Source organism: Somniosus microcephalus, chromosome 15, assembly GCF_052327205.1.
Source record: "Somniosus microcephalus isolate GS21.2 chromosome 15, FLI_Smic_1.0, whole genome shotgun sequence".
NCBI classification, from domain to species: domain Eukaryota; kingdom Metazoa; phylum Chordata; class Chondrichthyes; order Squaliformes; family Somniosidae; genus Somniosus; species Somniosus microcephalus.
Window position 1 is genome coordinate 66724093 of NC_141001.1, and position 20180 is coordinate 66744272.

Here is a 20180-nt window from a genome sequence, read left to right on the forward strand (position 1 = left end):
CCCCCTCGCCCCCCCAACTTTCCTCCCCCCCTCGCCCCCCCAACTTTCCTCCCCCCTCGCCCCCCCAACTTTCCTCCCCCCTCGCCCCCCCAACTTTCCTCCCCCCCCCAACTTTCCTCCCCCTCGCCCCCCAACTTTCCTCCCCCCTCGCCCCCCCAACTTTCCTCCCCCCCAACTTTCCTCCCCCCTCGCCCCCCCAACTTTCCTCCCCCCCTCGCCCCCCCAACTTTCCTCCCCCCTCGCCCCCCCAACTTTCCTCCCCCCTCGCCCCCCCAACTTTCCTCGCCCCCCCAACTTTCCTCCCCCGCCCCCAACTTTCCTCCCCCCTCGCCCCCCCCAACTTTCCTCCCCCCTCGCCCCCCCAACTTTCCTCCCCCCCACTTTCCTCCCCTCGCCCCCCCAACTTTCCTCCCCCCTCGCCCCCCCAACTTTCCTCCCCCCTCGCCCCCCCAACTTTCCTCCCCCCTCGCCCCCCCAACTTTCCTCCCCCCTCGCCCCCCCAACTTTCCTCCCCCCTCGCCCCCCCAACTTTCCTCCCCCCAACTTTCCTCCCCCCTCGCCCCAACTTTCCTCCCCCCTCGCCCCCCCAACTTTCCTCCCCCCTCGCCCCCCCAACTTTCCTCCCCCCTCGCCCCCCCAACTTTCCTCCCCCTCGCCCCCAACTTTCCTCCCCCCAACTCGCCCCCCAACTTTCCTCCCCCTCGCCAACTTCCTCCCCCAACTTTCCTCCCCCCTCGCCCCCCAACTTTCCTCCCCCTCGCCCCCACTTTCCTCCCCCCTCGCCCCCCAACTTTCCTCCCCCCTCGCCCCCCCCACTTTCCTCCCCCCTCGCCCCCCCCAACTTTCCTCCCCCCTCGCCCCCCCAACTTTCCTCCCCCTCGCCCCCCAACTTTCCTCCCCCCTCGCCCCCCAACTTTCCTCCCCCCTCGCCCCCCAACTTTTCCTCCCCCCCTCGCCCCCCCAACTTTCCTCCCCCTCGCCCCCCAACTTTCCTCCCCCCGCCCCCCCAACTTTCCTCCCCCCTCGCCCCCCCAACTTTCCTCCCCCCTCGCCCCCCCACTTTCCTCCCCCCTCGCCCCCCCACTTTCCTCCCCCCTCGCCCCCCCACTTTCCTCCCCCCTCGCCCCCCCACTTTCCTCCCCCCTCGCCCCCCCCACTTTCCTCCCCCCTCGCCCCCCCCACTTTCCTCCCCCCTCGCCCCCACGCCCCACTTTCCTCCCCCCTCGCCCCCCCACTTTCCTCCCCCCTCGCCCCCCCAACTTTCCTCCCCCCTCGCCCCCCCAACTTTCCTCCCCCTCGCCCCCCAACTTTCCTCCCCCCTCGCCCCCACTTCCTCCCCCGCCCCCCAACTTTCCTCCCCCCTCGCCCCCCAACTTTCTCCTCCCCCGCCCCCCATTTCCTCCCCCGCCCCCCACTTTCCTCCCCCCTCGCCCCCCCCACTTTCCTCCCCCCTCGCCCCCCCACTTTCCTCCCCCCTCGCCCCCCCCACTTTCCTCCCCCCTCGCCCCCCCACTTTCCTCCCCCTCGCCCCCCCCACTTTCCTCCCCGCCTCGCCCCCCCCACTTTCCTCCCCCCTCGCCCCCCCCACGCCCCCCCACTTTCCTCCCCCCTCGCCCCCCACTTTCCTCCCCCTCGCCCCCCCACTTTCCTCCCCCTCGCCCCCCACTTTCCTCCCCCCTCGCCCCCCCACGCCCCCCCACTTTCCTCCCCCTCGCCCCCCACTTTCCTCCCCCTCGCCCCCCCACTTTCCTCCCCCCTCGCCCCCCCACTTTCCTCCCCCCTCGCCCCCCCACTTTCCTCCCCCTCGCCCCCTCGCCCCAACTTTCCTCCCCCTTTCCCCCCTCACCCCAACTTTCCTCCCCCCTTTCCCCCCTCGCCCCCACTTTCCTCACCCCTTCCCCCCCTCGCCCCAACTTTCCTCCCCCTTTCCCCCTCGCCCACTTTCCTCCCCCTCGCCCCCCCACTTTCCTCCCCCTCGCCCCCCCACGCCCCCCACTTTCCTCCCCCCTCGCCCCCCCACTTTCCTCCCCCCTCGCCCCCCCCACTTTCCTCCCCCTCGCCCCCACTTTCCTCCCCCCTCGCCCCCACGCCCCCACTTTCCTCCCCCTCGCCCCCCCACTTTCCTCCCCCTCGCCCCCCACTTTCCTCCCCCTCGCCCCCCCACTTTCTCCCTCGCCCCCACTTTCCTCCCCCTCGCCCTCGCCCCAACTTTCCTCCCCCTTTCCCCCTCCCCCAACTTTCCTCCCCCTTTCCCCCCCTCGCCCCACTTTCCTCACCCCTTCCCCCCCTCGCCCCAACTTTCCTCCCCCTTTCCCCCCTCGCCCAACTTTCCTCCCCCCTTCCCCCCCCTCGCCCCAACTTTCCTCCCCCTTGCCCCCACTTTCCTCCCCTTGCCCCCACTTTCCTCCCCTTGCCCCCCAACTTTCCTCCCCCCTTTCCCCCCTCACTTTCCTCCCCCTCGTCCCTCCCCCTTTCCCTCCTCGCCCCCCTTTCCCCCCTCGCCCCCCCACTTTCCTCCCCCCTTTCCCCCCCGCCCCCCCAACTTTCCTCCCCCCGCCCCCCCCCGCCCCCCCAACTTTCCTCCCTTTCCCCCCTCCCCCAACTTTCCTCCCTTTCCCCCTCCCCCAACTTTCCTCCCTTTCCCCCCTCCCCCAACTTTCCTCCCTTTCCCCCTCCCCCAACTTTCCTCCCCTTTCCCCCTCCCCCAACTTTCCTCCCTTTCCCCCTCCCCCAACTTTCCTCCCCCTTTCCCCCTCGCCCCCCCCGCAACTTTCCTCCCCCCTTTCCCCCTCGCCCCCCCAACTTTCCTCCCTCGCCCCCCCAACTTTCCTCCCCCCTTCCCCCCTCGCCCCCCCAACTTTCCTCCCCCTTCCCCCAACTTTTCTCCCTCGCCTCCAACTTTCCTCCCCCCTCCCAACTTTCCTCCCCTTCCCCCCTCGCCACCCCCAACTTTCCTCCCTCGCCCCCCCAACTTTCCTCCCCCTTTCCCCCCTCCCCCAACTTTACTCCCCCTATCCCCCTCGCCCCAACTTTCCTCCCCTTTCTCCCTCGCCACCCCCAACTTTCCTCCCTCGCCCCCAACTTTCCTCCCCCCTTTCCCCCCTCCCCCAACTTTCCTCCCATCCCCCCCTCGCCCCCCAACTTTCCTCCCCTTTCCCCCTCGCCCCCCCCAACTTTCCTCCCCCCTTTCCCCCCTCGCCCCCCCAACTTTCCTCCCCCCTTTCCCCCCCCTCGCCCCCCCAACTTTCCTACCCCCCTTTCCCCCTCGCCCAACTGTCCTCCCCTTTCCCCCTCGCCCCCCCCAACTTTCCTACCCCCTTTCCCCCTCGCCCCCCAACTGTCCTCCCCTTTCCCCCTCGCCCCCCCCCAACTTTCCTCCCCTTTCCCCCTCGCCCACCCCAACTTTCCTCCCCCCTTTCCCCCCTCGCCCCCCCAACTTTCCTCCCCCCTTTCCCCCCCTCGCCCCCCCAACTTTCCTCCCCCCTTTCCCCCCCTCGCCCCCCCAACTTTCCTCCCCCCTTTCCCCCCTCGCCCCCCCCAACTTTCCTCCCCCCTTTCCCCCCCTCGCCCCCCCAACTTTCCTCCCCCCTTTCCCCCCTCGACTTTCCTCCCCCCTTCCCCCCAACTTTCCTCCCCCCTTCCCCCCAACTTTCCTCCCCCCTTTCCCCCTCCCCCAACTTTCCTCCCCCCTTTCCCCCTCCCCCAACTTTCCTCCCCCCTTTCCCCCTCCCCCAACTTTCCTCCCTTTCCCCCCCAACTTTCCTCCCCCCTTTCCCCCCTCGCCCCCCCCAACTTTCCTCCCCCTTTCCCCCCTCACTTTCCTCCCCCCAATTTTCCTCCCCTTTTCCCCCCTCCAACTTTCCTCCCCCCTTTCCTGCCTCGCCCCCCAACTTTCCTCCCCATCCCCCTCCCCAACTTTACTCCCCCCTTTCCCCCTCCCCCAACTTTCCTCCCCCCTTTCCCCCTCCCCCAACTTTCCTCCCCCCTTTCCCCCTCCCCCAACTTTCCTCCCTTTCCCCCCCCAACTTTCCTCCCCCCTTTCCCCCTCGCCCCCCCCCAACTTTCCTCCCCCTTTCCCCCCTCACTTTCCTCCCCCCAATTTTCCTCCCCTTTTCCCCCCTCCAACTTTCCTCCCCCCTTTCCTGCCTCGCCCCCCAACTTTCCTCCCCATCCCCCTCCCCAACTTTACTCCCCCCTTTCCCCCCCTCGCCCCCCAACTTTCCCCCTTCGCCCCCCCCAACTTTCCTCCCCCCTTTCCCCCCTCGCCCCCCCAACTTTCCTCCCCTTTCCCCCCTCGCCCCCCCAACTTTCCCCCCTCGCCCCCCCCAACTTTCCCCCCTCGCGCCCCCCCCAACTTTCCCCCCTCGCGCCCCCCAACTTTCCCCCCTCGCGCCCCCCCAACTTTCCCCCCCCCTCGCCCCAACATTCCCCCCCTCGCCCCCCTCAACTTTCCCCCCTCGCCCCAACTTTCCCCCTCGCCCCCCCCCAACTTTCCCCCCTCGCCCCCCCCAACTTGCCCCCCCAACTTTCCCCCCTCGCCCCCCAACTTTCCCCTCGCCCCCCAACTTTTCCCCCTCGCCCCCCCCAACTTTTCCCCCCTCGCCCCCCCCAACTTTTCCCCCCTCGCCCCCCCCCGCAACTTTCCCCCCTCGCCCCACCCCCCAACTTTCCCCCCTCGCCCCAACTTTCCCCCCCTCGCCCTACCCCCCCAACTTCCCCCCCTCGCCCTACCCCCCCCCAACTTCCCCCCCTCGCCCTACCCCCCCCCAACTTCCCCCCCTCGCCCTACCCCCCCCAACTTTCCCCCCTCGCCCTACCCCCCCCAACTTTCCCCCCTCGCCCTACCCCCCCCAACTTTCCCCCCTCGCCCTACCCCCCCCCAACTTTCCCCCCTCGCCCCTTTCCCCCCTCGCCCTACCCCCCCGCAACTTTCCCCCCTCGCCCTACCCCCCCCAACTTTCCCCCCTCGCCCTACCCCCCCCAACTTTCCCCCCTCGCCCTACCCCCCCCCAACTTTCCCCCCTCGCCCTACCCCCCCCAACTTTCCCCCCTCGCCCTACCCCCCCAACTTTCCCCCCTCGCCCTACCCCCCCGCAACTTTCCCCCCTCGCAACTTTCCCCCTCGCCCTACCCCCCCAACTTTCCCCCCTCGCCCTACCCCCCCCAACTTTCCCCCCTCGCCCTACCCCCCCAACTTTCCCCCCTCGCCCTACCCCCCCCCAACTTTCCCCCCTCGCCCTACACCCCCCCAACTTTCCCCCCTCGCCCTACCCCCCCAACTTTCCCCCCTCGCCCTACACCCCCCCCAACTTTCCCCCCTCGCCCTACCCCCCCAACTTTCCCCCCTCGCCCTACACCCCCCCCAACTTTCCCCCCTCGCCCTACACCCCCCCCAACTTTCCCCCCCTCGCCCTACCCCCCCCCAACTTTCCCCCCTCGCCCTACAACCCCCCAACTTTCCCCCCTCGCCCTACCCCCCCCCAACTTTCCCCCCTCGCCCTACCCCCCCCCAACTTTCCCCCCTCGCCCTACCCCCCCCAACTTTCCCCCCTCGCCCTACCCCCCCCAACTTTCCCCCCTCGCCCTACCCCCCCAACTTTCCCCCCTCGCCCTACACCCCCCCCAACTTTCCCCCCTCGCCCTACCCCCCCAACTTTCCCCCCTCGCCCTACCCCCCCAACTTTCCCCCCTCGCCCTACACCCCCCCAACTTTCCCCCCTCGCCCTACCCCCCCAACTTTCCCCCCCTCGCCCTACCCCCCCCAACTTTCCCCCCTCGCCCTACCCCCCCAACTTTCCCCCCCTCGCCCTACCCCCCCCCCAACTTTCCCCCCTCGCCCTACCCCCCCCAACTTTCCCCCCTCGCCCTACCCCCCCCCAACTTTCCCCCCTCGCCCTCCCCCAACTTTCCCCCTCGCCCTACCCCCCCCAACTTTCCCCCCTCGCCTACCCCCTCACCCTACCCCCCCCAACTTTCCCCCCTCGCCCTACCCCCCCCCAACTTTCCCCCCTCGCCATACCCCCCCCCAACTTTCCCCCCTCGCCCTACCCCCCCCCCAACTTTCCCCCCTCGCCCTACCCCCCCAACTTTCCCCCCTCGCCCTACACCCCCCCCAACTTTCCCCCCTCGCCCTACACCCCCCCAACTTTCCCCCCTCGCCCTACCCCCCCAACTTTCCCCCCCTCGCCCTACACCCCCCCAACTTTCCCCCCTCGCCCTACCCCCCCAACTTTCCCCCCTCGCCCTACCCCCCCAACTTTCCCCCCTCGCCCTACCCCCCCCCAACTTTCCCCCCTCGCCCTACCCCCCCCCAACTTTCCCCCCCTCGCCCTACCCCCCCCCCAACTTTCCCCCCTCGCCCTACCCCCCCCCAACTTTCCCCCCTCGCCCTCCCCCAACTTTCCCCCTCGCCCTACCCCCCCCAACTTTCCCCCCTCACCTACCCCCTCACCCTACCCCCCCAACTTTCCCCCCTCGCCCTACCCCCCCCAACTTTCCCCCCTCGCCCTACCCCCCCCCCAACTTTCCCCCCTCGCCCTCCCCCAACTTTCCCCCCTCGCCCTACCCCCCCCCAACTTTCCCCCCTCGCCTACCCCCCTCACCCTACCCCCCCAACTTTCCCCCCTCGCCCTACCCCCCCCAACTTTCCCCCAACAACTTCCCCCCCTAACCATCCCCCCCCTCTCCCACTCGCCGCTGCCATGGTAACGGAGGTCACACTTTAACGGCTCGGTTGGGGAAACATTCACCCCGAACGCCCGCGGCACCGACTAACGCGGCGCGGAGTGGCCGGCCGGCGGGCGGGACCAAAGCCGGGTACTCACGGCGTGTGGCTGTAGTAGGGCCGGTGATGGGGCCGCTTCTCTGTCCCGCTGTCTCCGGGACGCTTGGCAAAAAAACTTTCACCATGGCACCGCCGACTCTACGGCACGCCCAGAGGCTCAGACAGCTTCTTCCCCGGACCGCAGCCAATTCGCAACTCGAAACCTTCAATAATAGCTGCGTATCACTCCCGCTGCCAGCCCACTGCGGCAACGGTGATGGACAGCCCGGTTTTCTCACAGAGCTGGGCGAAACAAAAGTTAACCTGATTGTTATTCTTCATCGCTGCCACCGCAGTTAACTGAAGGTTGTGAACATCGAGCGAATGAAATTTAGGATCTCAAAAGAGCGAGACACATTTTGCTAACCTATTTTAAACAAATAGAGCGGTGTTTATTTTTAAACCCAAAATGAGTCAGCTCCTGAGTGAGAGTTCACCGGTTTCCTTTACCAAACAACTTTAATCAAATAACGTGGGAATAATACCTAGCTCGTTTTATTTTGTAAATTAGCATCATTGCTTTTTTCTTGTGTTTTGCATTTAGGTTTCCGCGTTTGTTTTGTATTTTAAGGCTTTGAAATATGTTTATTGTTCTTATGGTATTAATCATATATATGTTGTATAAATTAACCCATTCTGTGCCCCTACAAGGGAGTCAAAGAAAGAACTATAACACCCTAGCGTCAATTCTCCAATTCAGAATCTTTTCAGCCCTCTTCTGATAGCACAGATAGATTTATCTGTATGTGCCACATTTCTTTTAAAGAAAATTAAAAACAGGAGCAGGCATAGGCCATTCGGCCCTTCGAGCCTGCTCCGCCATAAGATCATGGCTGATCTTCTACCTCAACTCCACTTACCCGCCCTATCCCTTGATTCCCTTACTATCCAAAACTCTTGTCGATCTCTGTCTTGAATATACTCAATGACTGAGCCTCCACAGCCTGCTGGGGTAGAGAATTCCAAAGATTCACAACCCTTTGAATAAAGAACCTCTCCTCATCTCAGTCCTAAATGGCTGACCCCTTATTCTGAGACTGTGACCCCGAGTTCTAGACTTCCGAGTCAGGGAAAATATCCTCCCAGCATCTATCCTGTCAAGCCCCTTAAGCATTTTGTATGTTTCAATGAGATCACCTCTCATTCTTCTAAACTCTAGAGAATATAGGCCTAATCTACTCAATCTCCTCATCCTAGGAATCAGTCTAGTGAACGGTCATTGCACTCCCTGTAAGGCAGGTATATGCTTCCTTCGGTAAGAAGACCAAATCTGCATACAGTACTCCAGGTGTGGTCTCACCAAGGTTCTATTTAATTGCAGTTAAGACTTATTGGCCTAGAAATTCAGTTGTTTGCGCCAGCCACTAGCGCTTTAGGAGGAGGAGATGTGGGGCGCTAGGCGGCCAGCGGCCAGGCGCAGCGCGATCTGCGCCTCTCCCCAACTTCAGTAAAGATTTAGCGGTGGCGCAAAGCCTTTGCGTGCGCTCAGCTGCTCGCGCAGATCCTGACGTCATTTCATCGTGCAACGCCCTTTGTGCGCCCCAAACCGGAAATTCAGTGGCGCCGGCCTATTGTGCACCTGGCGCCCCTAGCGACTGGTAGAGGGGAACGGTTCCCAGTCGCTGCGGGGCGAGGGGGGGCGCAAATTAAAGGGCACTCCTCCTGCAGTAGAAATGGCAGCCATTTTGCAACACTCCTTCTTTGTGAGAGACGGATCTTTGCAGAGAGACAAAGGTAGAGAGCTTTCTGGTTTGGCTCAACACTCGCACAGGTACTTGTGGCTTTAGGCCACAGCTTTGCACTTGTCTTTAACTTCAGAGCCATAGCATTGATTGGAAACATATGGGGGCTGCAATGGGTGCAAACGTTGGCCTTCTCCATAGTCCTGGGCGTTGTACAGATCAAGCAGCAGTGGTCAGGCCTTGCTTCAGGGCTGCAGTGTGCAGGGCGTGGAAGGCAAACAAATCCACCCTCCCCCTTTAAGAGCTCACCGGCGCCAGAGTGTCTGCCGTCAATCAGCAACTCGCCGAACCTGCGCTGCGCCCACCCTCGGGGGTATCGCCCCGGGCCGCCGGCTTAGCGCCTAATGATAGTCGTGCATCGCCTGTTTTAGCGCAGCAGCAACTTCTTGGGGTGATGCCACTGAATATCGGCGAAGGTGGCGCGAAGTTGCGCCGGGCGCAAACTTTAGCGGCCGCCCGGCTGTAGCGCCCCAAACGTGGCTATACTGAATTTCTAGGCCATTAACTCTTATACTTCAATCCCTTTGTAATAAAGGTGAACATACTATTTGCTTTTCCAGTTGCTTGCTGCATGTTAACTTTCTGTGATTCGTGTACAAGGACACCCAGGTCTCTCTGAATACCAACATTTCCTAGTTTCTCATTTAAAAAATATTCTGTTTTTCTATTCTTCCTACCAAAGTGGATAACTTCACATTTCTCCACATTATATTCCATCTGCCACATTCTTGTCCACCCACTTAACCTGTCCACATCCCTTTGCAGTCTCTTTGCGTACTCCTCACAGCTTATTTTCCCACCTAACTTTGTATTGTCAGCAAACTTGGATATATTACACTCAGTCCCCTCATCTAAGTCATTGATGTAGATTGTGAATAGCTGAGGCTCAAGCACTGATCCTTGCGGTACCCCACTAGTTACAGTATGCCAACCCGAAAATGACCCATTTAATCCTACTCTCTGTTTTATGTTCATTAACCAATCCTCAATCCATGCTAATATATTACCCCCAATTCCATGAGCCCTAATTTTGTAATAAACTCTTGTGTGGCACCTTATTGAATGCGTTATGAAAATCCAAATACACTGCATCCACTGGTTTCCCCTTATCTACCCTGATTGCAGTATTTTAATTTTAATTTTATTATGTGCCTTTAAAAAGTCATGAAGTAAGGCTTTCCAAAATGCTCACACATGGATCTCGCGTGAGGAATTCAGGCTTGACCACCTCATCCAACATTAAGTTTCATAATAAAATGTTTGTCCTTCATTTTGTTATTCATTTATTCAAGAACAGCTTAAAGTTTAAAGGGCTTTATTGTCATGTTGTAGAGCCTTCCATGTTTTTCAGGCATGCTCTATTTATTTGTATGCAGAGCAAAGTTCAGTTTCAATAGACAAACACTTGTGCCATATAATCTAAAACTTGTATTTTTTTGTTGTCATGGATGGGAATAGCAGGTCACAGGATGAACAATTACTCTTACCACAAAATATTCAGGTTAGAATTAGCATTAAAATTTATTTACAAGATTTATAATTACCAAGAAGCAAAAAGAACATCTTGATTTGCATGTTACTTCAAACAGTCTTGAAAATAAGTTTGTAATTTTAAGAGTCCTTTTCAGAATCTTTGAACGGAGACTTTGATAAACATAACGTGGGCACTTCTGAGCTCGCTGGAGTCCTATCTCACCACTACAATGAGAAACAAACAGTTCGAGCAAGCTTTTGATATCCCAGATCACAGCTGTTCGCTCACACTAAGCATGTAAACATGCTATTAATCAATTTTACTTTTCAGACAGATAGTGACCTGGAGACTTCTGGCATTTGATGGGTTTCAATTGCTTTTGACACCTAAATTACATATCAAGTAGCTTGACTGTCCTCAAACAGAGAGCTTGGCACAGATATGAGACTGCAAACTTGACTGCGTGAATGTGTCAGAACCATTAGAAAATTACTGATGCAATTAACTTGTAAGTATAGCCAATCAACAGCATTGTGAAGAACCAGCTGGCTGCCTCCGCATTGTCCCACTTCCCCCATACAAACACAAAAATAATTTTATTTAGAAAAAAGCTCCATTTTAACTTCACAATAAATTAGCCTATTCAAAATTACATATGAAAAAGATATTATGCAAAAGTTTTATAATATGAAGCAGGACAGGACCTCAATCATACTGAACAGCAAAATACTGCAGATTCTAGAAATCTGAAATATAAACAGAAAATGCTGGAAATACTCAGCAGGTCAGGCAGCATCTGTGGAGAGAGAAACAGAGTTAATGTTTCAGTTTGTTGACCTTTCGTCAGAACTGGAAAATGTTACAGATACAACAGGTTCTAAACAAGTGCAGAGGCAGGGAAGGGGGAGGGAAGAACAAAAGGTTAGGTCTGTGATAGGGTGGAAGGCAGGAGAGATTAAATGACAAAAGGGACAATGCTGCAAGGGGGAGATAATGGGACAAGTTGACCATCTTTCTAAAGGGATTCTACATCTCTTTAGATCCTGGCAAATTCAGCCCCCCTGAACATCAATTTGTCACCAATTTCCCCCTCCACTTGGTAATGGGAACAGTAGCATAGTGGTAATGTCACTGGGCAAGTAATCCAGAGGCCTGGACTAATAATCCCGAGACGTGAGTTCGCAGCTGGGGAAATTAAATTCAGTTAATTAAATAAATCTGGAATAAAAAGCTAGTATCAGTAATGGTAACCATGAAACTATCGGATTGTCGTAAAAACCCATCTGGTTCACTAATGTCTTTTAGGGAAGGAAATCTGCCATCCTTACCTGGTCTGGCCTATATGTGACCCCAGACCCACAGCAATGTGATTGATTCTTAACTGCCCTCTGAAATGGCCTATCAAGCCACTCAGTTGTACCAAACCGCTATGAAAAACAATAAGAAGAATTAAACCAGACGGACCACCCGGTATCGACCTCGGCACCGGCTACGGACATGGCAACGGCCCACACAGCCCAGTCGACCCTGCAAAGTCCTCCCACAGCTGATGAATCAGTACTCCTCCATATTGTACACCACTTGGAAAAGCACTGAGAGTAGCAAGGGCACAGAATGTAATCTGGGTGGGGGACTTCAATGTCCATCACCAAGAGTGGCTTGGTAGCACCACTACTGGCTGATACCTGAAGGACATAACTGCCAGTCTGGGCCTGCGACAGGTAGTGAGATAACCAACACAAGAGGAAAATCTACTTGACCTCGTCCTCACCAATCTACCTGTCGCAGATGCATCTGTCCATGACAGTATTGGTAGCAGTGACCACCACACAGTCATTGTGGAGATGAAGTTCCGTCGTCACACTGAGGACACCCTCCATCGTGTGTGGCACTACCACCGTGCTAAATGGGATAGGTTCAGAACAGATCTAGCAGGTCAAAACTGGGCATCCATGAGGTGCTGTGGGCCATCAGTAGCAGCAGAATTGTATTCCACCTAGGGTTGCGAAGGGGTGGAAAGTTTCCGGTAAATTTTCCACAGGAAGTTTAGCTTGGGAATTTTGCCCAAAAAAGCACATGCTAGCATAATATTGTTTTTTTTAGTATTTCTTTTTTTCCCACAGGTCCTCTCTTAAAATTACTAACAGAGATGGAATATTAATTATTAAGGAATTTCTTAATCAATATATGTTTATCTTCTTACTTGGCTTGTTTTAATAATTACAAGTTTTGTGTGTGACTGCGAACAAATGTGTCCTGATTGGTTGGATGAGTGGATGAGCGATTAGCTCCCTCTATTGGTGATGTAGCGTCGTGCGTGCACAGGTCATGCTTCCATCAAATGGAGCATCAGGAAAAATTTACTCACCCTGTTGCAATCGTGTTGATCGACCGCAGTTCGACACAGAGACGAATGCCCTTTATTTCTCTGCATAGAACAATGCCACGTTTACTGTCGGATGTGTAGAAGCATTTTACCCCAGGCATTAAAGATGGAAAGTCTGTGTACATGTGCAAACACTGTACAAAGCCATATGTAAAGAATGCCACAAAGATACAGCAGCATTTATCCAAATGCAACAACTTCACTCAAAGCTCACAGCAGTCAGCCCAGAGTTCCTCTGCTTCCATTCAAGAAGATGATGGTTCACATTTAGTATCAGGCTCCTTATCATCAGCAACTCCTGGCCCACTTAGAAGGTTCTTTGATACAATGGATAACCATAGCCAGAAGAATGCAGATGAGTGTCTTGCTCGAGCTGTATATGCGACAGGCTCACCCCTCATGCTCACAGCCAATGTGTACTGGAAGAGATTTTTCAATGTTATTCGCCCTGCATACTGTCCTCCCACCAGACATGCTTTGTCTACTTATTTGCTGGAGGCTGAGTATAAGAGTCCAAGGAAAGCTCAAAGAAACGATAGAGATGGCAGACTGTGTTGTAGTCATCTCAGATGGGTGGTCAAATGTACAAGGGGAGGGCATCATAAACTACATCGTCTCCACTCATCTCCCAGTGTTCTTCAAGAGCACAGACACAAAGGACAACAGACACACAGGCCGATGAGCTGAAAGCGGTCATCAACGATCTTGGATCACAAAAGGTCTTTGCAGTAGTTACTGACAATGCTGCGAATATGAAGGCAGGTTGGGCTGAAGTGGAGGAGGCCTACCCTCATATTACGTCTATTGGGTGCACAGCTCATGGGCTCAACCTGCTCCTCAAGGACATCATGGGTTTGAGAATCTTGGAAACACTGTACAAGAGAGCCAAGCAAGTTGTTAAGTATGTCAGGGGAAAACAGGTAGTTGCAGCAACCTACAACTCCAAGCAAACGACAAAGGACAAGAACAACACACTGAAGCTGCCCAGCAACACTAGATGGGGTGGCGTTGTCATAATGTACAACAGCCTTCTGGAGGGTAAGGAGTCGCTGCAAGAAATGGCAATATCCCAGTCTGGGGATATGGAAACCACCATCAAGAAAATACTGCTGGATGATGTGTTTTGGGAGAGAGTGGTTAGCAGCCTTAAACTACTCTCACCAGTAGCATCTGTAATTGCTCAGATTGAAGGAGATGACGCTGTCTTGTCAGATGTTCTCAGGCTTTTTGCTGATTTAAAAGAATAAATCAGCATTGCCCTACCCACATCCCTGCTGCTCAAAGCAGAGGAGAAGGCAATTGTTCAATTCATACAGACGCGTCAAGAATTTTGTGTCAAGCCGATTCATGCTGCAGCATACATGCTGGACCCAAAGCATGTTGGGAGACCAGTACTTTCTGGAGAACAGATCAACAGCACTTAGTGTGATTTCTACCCTCTCATGCCACCTCAACCTGGACGAGGGCAAAGTTCTGGGAAGTCTGGCAAAGTTCTCTACCAAGCAAGGTCTTTGGAATGGGGACGGGATATGGGAATCATGCAAGCATATCAGTGCACATACCTGGTGGAAGGGACTTTGTGCATCTGAGGCCCCGTCACCCATTGCATCAGTGATACTCCAAATCCCACCTTCATCAGCGGCCTCTGAACGAAACTGGTCACTTTTTGGGAATACGCATACAAAGGTGCGCAACAGGCTGACTAACAAGAGAGTGGAGAAACTGGTGGCTACCCGGGTGAACCTACAACTTATTGAGCCAGATACAGAAGTGTCCACCACACAGCTAGACAGCGACACAGAGGAGGAAATGGACACATCAGAGTCAGAGAATCAGGAGGAGCAATGATGAGTAGAAGACTCAAAGGGACAAAATAAGGACAAATTACAGGCTAAATAAGCTGATGCTCTTTTTATTTTATTTTAGATGGGTCTTTTTTGTGGGGGTTCAATAAAGTTCAAAATTATAACCTAAATAAAGTTTTGAAAGCCTGTTTTTATTTGTATGGAACAGTATGTCTATTTTGATGACAAAAATAATATAAGGGTCAGAGACAAAAACAATCAGTGTGCAAAAAAACTCAAAATTACCATAAATTCCCATGGAAAGTTTCCTCTTTTAAAAATTCCTGGAATTTTGCAACCCTAATCCCACCACAATCTGTAACCTCATGGCCCGGCATATCCCTCACTCTACCATTACCATCAAGCCGGGGGACCAATCCTGGTTCAATAAGGAGTGTAGAAGAGCATGCCAGGAGCAGCACCAGGCGTACCTAAAAATGAGGTGCCAACCTGGGGAAGCTGCAACACAGGACTACATGCATGCTAAAAAGTGGAAGCAGCATGCTATAGGCAGGGCTAAGCGATCCCACAATCAACTGATCAGATCAAAGCTCTGCTGTCCTGCCACATCCAGTCGTGAATGGTGGTGGACCATTAAAGAACTAACAGGAGGAGGTGGCTCCACAAATATCCCCATCCTCAATGATGGTGGAGCCCAGCACGTGAGTGCAAAAGACAAGGCTGAAGCATTTGCAACCATCGTCAGCCAGAAGTGCCAAGTGGATGATCCATATCGGCCTCCTCCTATGGTCCCCACCATCACAGAAGCCAGTCTTCAGCCAATTCAATTCACTCCACGTGTTATCAAGAAACAGCTGAGTGCACTGGATACAGCAAAGGCTATGGGCCCCGACAACATCCCAGCTTTAATGCTGAAGACTTGTGCTCCAGAACTAGCCGCGCCTCTAGCCAAGCTGTTCCAGTACAGCTACAACACTGGCATCTATCCGACAATATGGAAAACTGCCCAGGTATGTCCTGTCCACAAAAAGCAGGACAAATCCAACCCGGCCAATTACCGCCCCATCAGTCTACTCTCAATCATCAGCAAAGGTGATGCATGAGCTGCGATTAGGTCCAATTTAATATGGGAAAAACCCTAGCCTCCCCAGCATTGGCCACACCACAAACTCCATACCCTTGTCACTGATTCCATCCTACTCCCTGGCTGTTGATTCAGGCTAAATATTATGGTTTGTAACCTTTAATCCCTATTCGTCCCTGGCCTGAGCTTCCGACCTCGTATCCTCTCCATCACAAAAGACTCCTTCTTCCACCACCATAACATCGCTGGCCTCTGCCCCTGCCTCAGCCCATCTGGCACTGAAACCCTCAATCTTGCATTTGTTAGCTCCATACTCACCGTCCTCTCCGTCAATCCGTCGCCGCTTCATTCCGCTGATATTGGTCTCTTGGTAGGACTTCTCTTGCTTGTTTCCACATTTTCCTATCTGATCGTAGCCAGAGAATCTCCAGCAATGACTTCTCTCCCCGCCCCGCTGCACCATCCCGTGATGACTTCCAAGGATCTGTCCTCGCCCTCTCTTCTTCCTCATCTACATGCTTCCGCAGATATGGGATCAGATTTTACATGTATTTTGCCAACACCAGTTTTAACTCTCCATCCCCTCTCTCGACCTCTGCCCACTGCCACTATGTTGTCAGAGACTATTTGCACAACATCCTGTTTTTGATGCATCACAAATTTCTCTAGCAAATATTGGCAGGAATGAAAAACATCCTCTTTGGTCCCAGTCACAAACTTGAATCCTCACCACCAATTCCAATCCCCACTATGAACCTCAGCACACTATTTGACCCCAATTGATGCTTCAGACCCATTAGTCAGTCCATAACAAAGATCATCGACAGTGCTATCAAGCAGCACTTACTCACCAATAACCTGCTCACTGATGCCCAGTTTTGGGTTCCGCCAAGACCACTCAGCTCCCGACCTCATTACAGCCTTGGTCCAAACATGGACAAAGGAGCTGAATTCCAGAGGTGAGGTGAGAGTGACTGCTCTTGACATCAAGGCAGCATTTGACCGAGTGGGACATGAAGGAGCCCTAGTAAAACTGAAGTCAATGGGAATTGGGGGGGGAAACGCTCCACTAGCTGGAGTCATACCTAGCACAAAGGAAGATGGTTGTGGTGGTTGGAGGTCAATCATCACAACCCCAGGAGATCACTGCAGGAGTTCCTCAGGGCAGTGTCCTAGGCTCAACCATCTTCAGCTGCTTCATCAATGACCTTCCCATCAACATAAGGTCAGAAATGGGGATGTTCGCTGATGACTGCACAGTGTTCAGCACCATTTGCAACTCCACAGATAATGAAGCAGTCCAGGCCCGCATGCAACAAGACCTGGGCAACGTTCAGGCTTGGGCTGATAAGTGGCAGGTAACATTCGCGCCACAGAAGTGCCAGGCAATGACTATCTCTAACAAGCGAGAGTCCAACCACCTCCCCTTGACATTCAATGGCATTACCATCGCCGAATCCCCCACTATCGACATCCTGGAGGTCACCATTAACCAGAAACGTAACTGGACCAGCCACATAAATACTGTGGCAACAAGAGCAGGTCAGAGGCTAGGTATTCTGCGGCAAGTGTCTCACCTCCTGACTCCCCAAAGCCTTTCCACCATCTACAAGGCACAAGTAAGGAGAGTGATGGAATACTCTCCACTTGCCTGGAAGAGTGCAGCTCCAACAACACTCAAGAAGCTTGACACCATCCAGGACAAAGCAGCCCGCTTGATTGGCACCCCATCCACCACCTTAAACATTCACTCCCTCCACCATGGCTGCAGTGTGTACCATCTACAAGATGCACTGCAGCAGCTCGCCAAGGCTTCTTCAGCAGCACCCCCCAAACCCGCAACCTCTTCCACCTAGAAGGTCAAGGGCAGCAGGCGCCAAGGGAACACCACCACCTCCATGTTCCCCTCCAAGTCACACACCATCCTGACTTAGAAGTATATCGCCGTTCCTTCATCGTCACTGGGTCAAAATCCTGGAACTCCCTCCCTAACAGCACTGTGGGAGTACCTTCACCACATGGACTGCAGCGGTTCAATAAGGCGGCTCACCATCACCTTCTCAAGGGAAATTAGGGATGGGCAATAAATATTGGCCTTGCCAGCGACGCCCAGATCCCATAAACAAATTTAAAAAATGTCAAGGTTCCAATTGACATGGATTTGGCCCACTGCCCCTTGCCAAGCATAAATTAGAGAGCCTCACCCATACACTGATCTGGATGCTCCCCCTAATGAGAATGACTACCAACCCCCACCCCACATTGAGCATAAATCCTGAAGCCAACCCTTCCCCTTGACTGAGCAATACCGTGACCTAACCACCCTCACTGAAATTGTTCCCCACCAACTGAACATGAAATCTATAACACCCCTCCCTCCAGTGAACATGAAATTTGGAATTATCCCCCCCCCTCCCCATTTAACATCAATTTGGGTTCTTCCCCCACTGAACATAGAGATTACACCCCCCCCCCCATTTCAACATGGATAGAAGAATTCCCCCGCTCTCCCAGGCTGAATATGAAATCGGGGATGGCGTCCTTCCCAAATTAACTTCTTTGTTCCCCTAAATCCCATTTTCCCCCTTCCCACTTCTGATTTCTATGATACGATTAATAAGGAATGACAAACGGAGTTACAATACAATATATACAAAACTTTGACTAATCCTGCAGCACAGTGACTCTACGCGTCTCCATCACCCCTCCAGTCAGATGATGTTGCCCTGTGAATAATTAGATCTCGATATGATGACCATGGAAAATACATAGAAGTGACAGGGTGTTAGAGGGATAGTAGTCAACAGATTGAAGGACCTTACTCAGCCTGGAGTTTTTTTTATGTTCTTAAACCTGGATTATGAAATTTGGCAGTCGTAGCAAAAGAAGCAATGTTGAATGGCAAGGTGAAAAATAATAAATTCAATACTAAAACTGCTTTAAAAGTAATGTATTACAACACTGCAATGCAGTCTTGGAGTTCTGGTAACATTACTCCAGCATGTTAACATATGAATGCCTCAAATGTGTTACAGCCTTTCAACATATTCTAAGCCTGGACAATACTCTGTATTTGATCCAACCATTGTTGTGTTATGATAAATTGCTTTTGAGTGCAGTAATCTGTAACCAAATTCCTGTGCGGTCAACAGTAAACAAGTGACTGTACTTGCTGAATGGTTTCAGGCTATTGAGTTTAACAGCACCATCTTCATCATACTAATTCATTTTCCTTCCCCTTTTCCCCCCCACGCAAACCAAATTTATGACAATGGCAAACTTCTCTTACAAATGAACTTTGTCATCAATTCTGACACCAGCTTATAAAGTCTTAGTGAGTAGTCTAACTGCTAACTGATTTCATTCAACAGTATGTGACTTAGAAAGTCTCAAGTCTAGGATTTGATAGCAACTGAATACTTCTTAATGGAAATAAGTTACTTTTCTTACCAAATTGTATTTGTTCTAATGAATGGACTATGCAAGTTTTTTCTGTGCTTGTTCCTAGAGTAAAGCAAGAGCTCCACCAAATGGATGAGCAAAAAAGTGTACGGGCACTGAAACAGAAACAGAGACTGCTGGAAACTCTCAGCAGGTCAGTCAGAATCTGTGGAGAGAACAGAGGAGTTAACATTTCAGGTGTAGATCCTTCACAAGAATAATCTATATATATTGACCTGTTGAATGCTTCCCACATTTTCTATTTTTATTTTCTATTTCCAGCATCTGCAGTTTTTGGCTTCTTGTTCAACACTGAAATAATGATGATTTTGTGCTTAAATAATGATGAATTTGTGCTTAAATAATGATGATTTTGTGCTTATTGTGGACAACAGAAGCCACTTGTTTTAGCTTAAAATGTGTATTTCATCTAAATTATTTATTTTGTAATCACTTCTAATAATTGGTTATTTAATAAAAATGTGTTGTTTCAGAAACAAAGTTAAAATGTTATTAACATAATAAAACAGCAGTACTTTCCAATTTTTATATATTCCCCAATTTTTGACTTGAAAAGTTTGCACAGTAAATTAAATGATAAAATACCCAGTGTTATAGTGAAGTCTGTCTTGTGAGATCCTTTGTTATGGTGAAATAGATCCAAAACTCCAACTTTAATCACATATGTGCCTTTATGCACACAATGTAAGCAAAGCCAGAACAAGAACATGATTTAGGTTTTCATCGCTTTGTGGTCATAACCAAGGCAATATGATCAGGCTTTTGTTCAGTGGTTACAGTTCTCTTAATGTAATATCACTGATGATTAATCTATATCATCACTTGCATTTTTGTTGTTTTTACTGCATTGATCTTGCAACAAACCACAGGGTGATATGTTGTTAGTTCAATATCAATTGGAGCATTTTTCTTAGTTTTCAGTATTGGAACATAGGAACAGGCCATTCAGTTCCTCAAGCCTGTTCTGCCATTCAATTAAATCATGGATGATCTGTATCTCAACTCTATTTACCAGCCTTGGTTCCACATCCCTCAAAACCTTTACCTAACAAAAATCTATCAATCTCAGTTTTAAAATTTTCAATTGATCTAGCTTGAACAGCTGTTTGGGGGAAGAGAATTCCAGATTTCCACTACCTTTTGTGTGAAGAGGTGCTTCCTAACATCACCTCTGAACGGCCTAGCTCTAATTTTAAGGTTATATCCCCTTGTTCTGGACTCCCCCCCCCCCCCCCCACCAGATGAAATAGTTTCTCTCTATCTACCCTATCAAATCCTTCAATCATCTTAAACACCTCAATTAGTTCACTATTCTCAAAGGGATACAAGCCTCATCTATGCAACCTGTCCTCATAATTTAACTCTTTAGTCCCGGTATCATTCTGGTGAAACTGCACTGCACCC

At 53.0% G+C, this 20180-nt stretch overlaps 1 protein-coding gene and 1 long non-coding RNA gene across 12 annotated transcripts in view; one reads left to right on the forward strand and one right to left on the reverse strand.

Annotated features, from left to right (window-relative positions):
• stk33 (serine/threonine kinase 33) overlaps nt 1-6954 on the reverse strand; it is a 219042-nt gene extending 212088 nt beyond the window's left edge. For 6 of the 10 annotated variants that reach the window (XM_086007935.1, XM_086007928.1, XM_086007925.1 and 3 more), the window contains exon 1: nt 6825-6948. The gene's annotated coding sequence lies outside the window, so the exon portion shown is untranslated. Of the gene's footprint in view, nt 1-6824 lie in introns of all 10 variants that reach the window. The other 4 variants (XM_086007934.1, XM_086007933.1, XM_086007932.1 and 1 more) reach the window with 2 other exon arrangements.
• Nucleotides 6955-6984: 30 nt separating this feature from the next.
• The window catches only part of LOC147106992 (uncharacterized), a 38621-nt gene continuing 25425 nt past the window's right edge, over nt 6985-20180 (forward strand). Inside the window, exons 1-2 of one of the 2 annotated variants that reach the window (XR_015080999.1) lie at nt 6985-7129; nt 18823-18909. This is a non-coding gene — a long non-coding RNA (uncharacterized LOC147106992). Of the gene's footprint in view, nt 7130-7254; nt 10067-18822; nt 18910-20180 lie in introns of those variants that run through there. The other variant, XR_015081000.1, reaches the window with a different exon arrangement.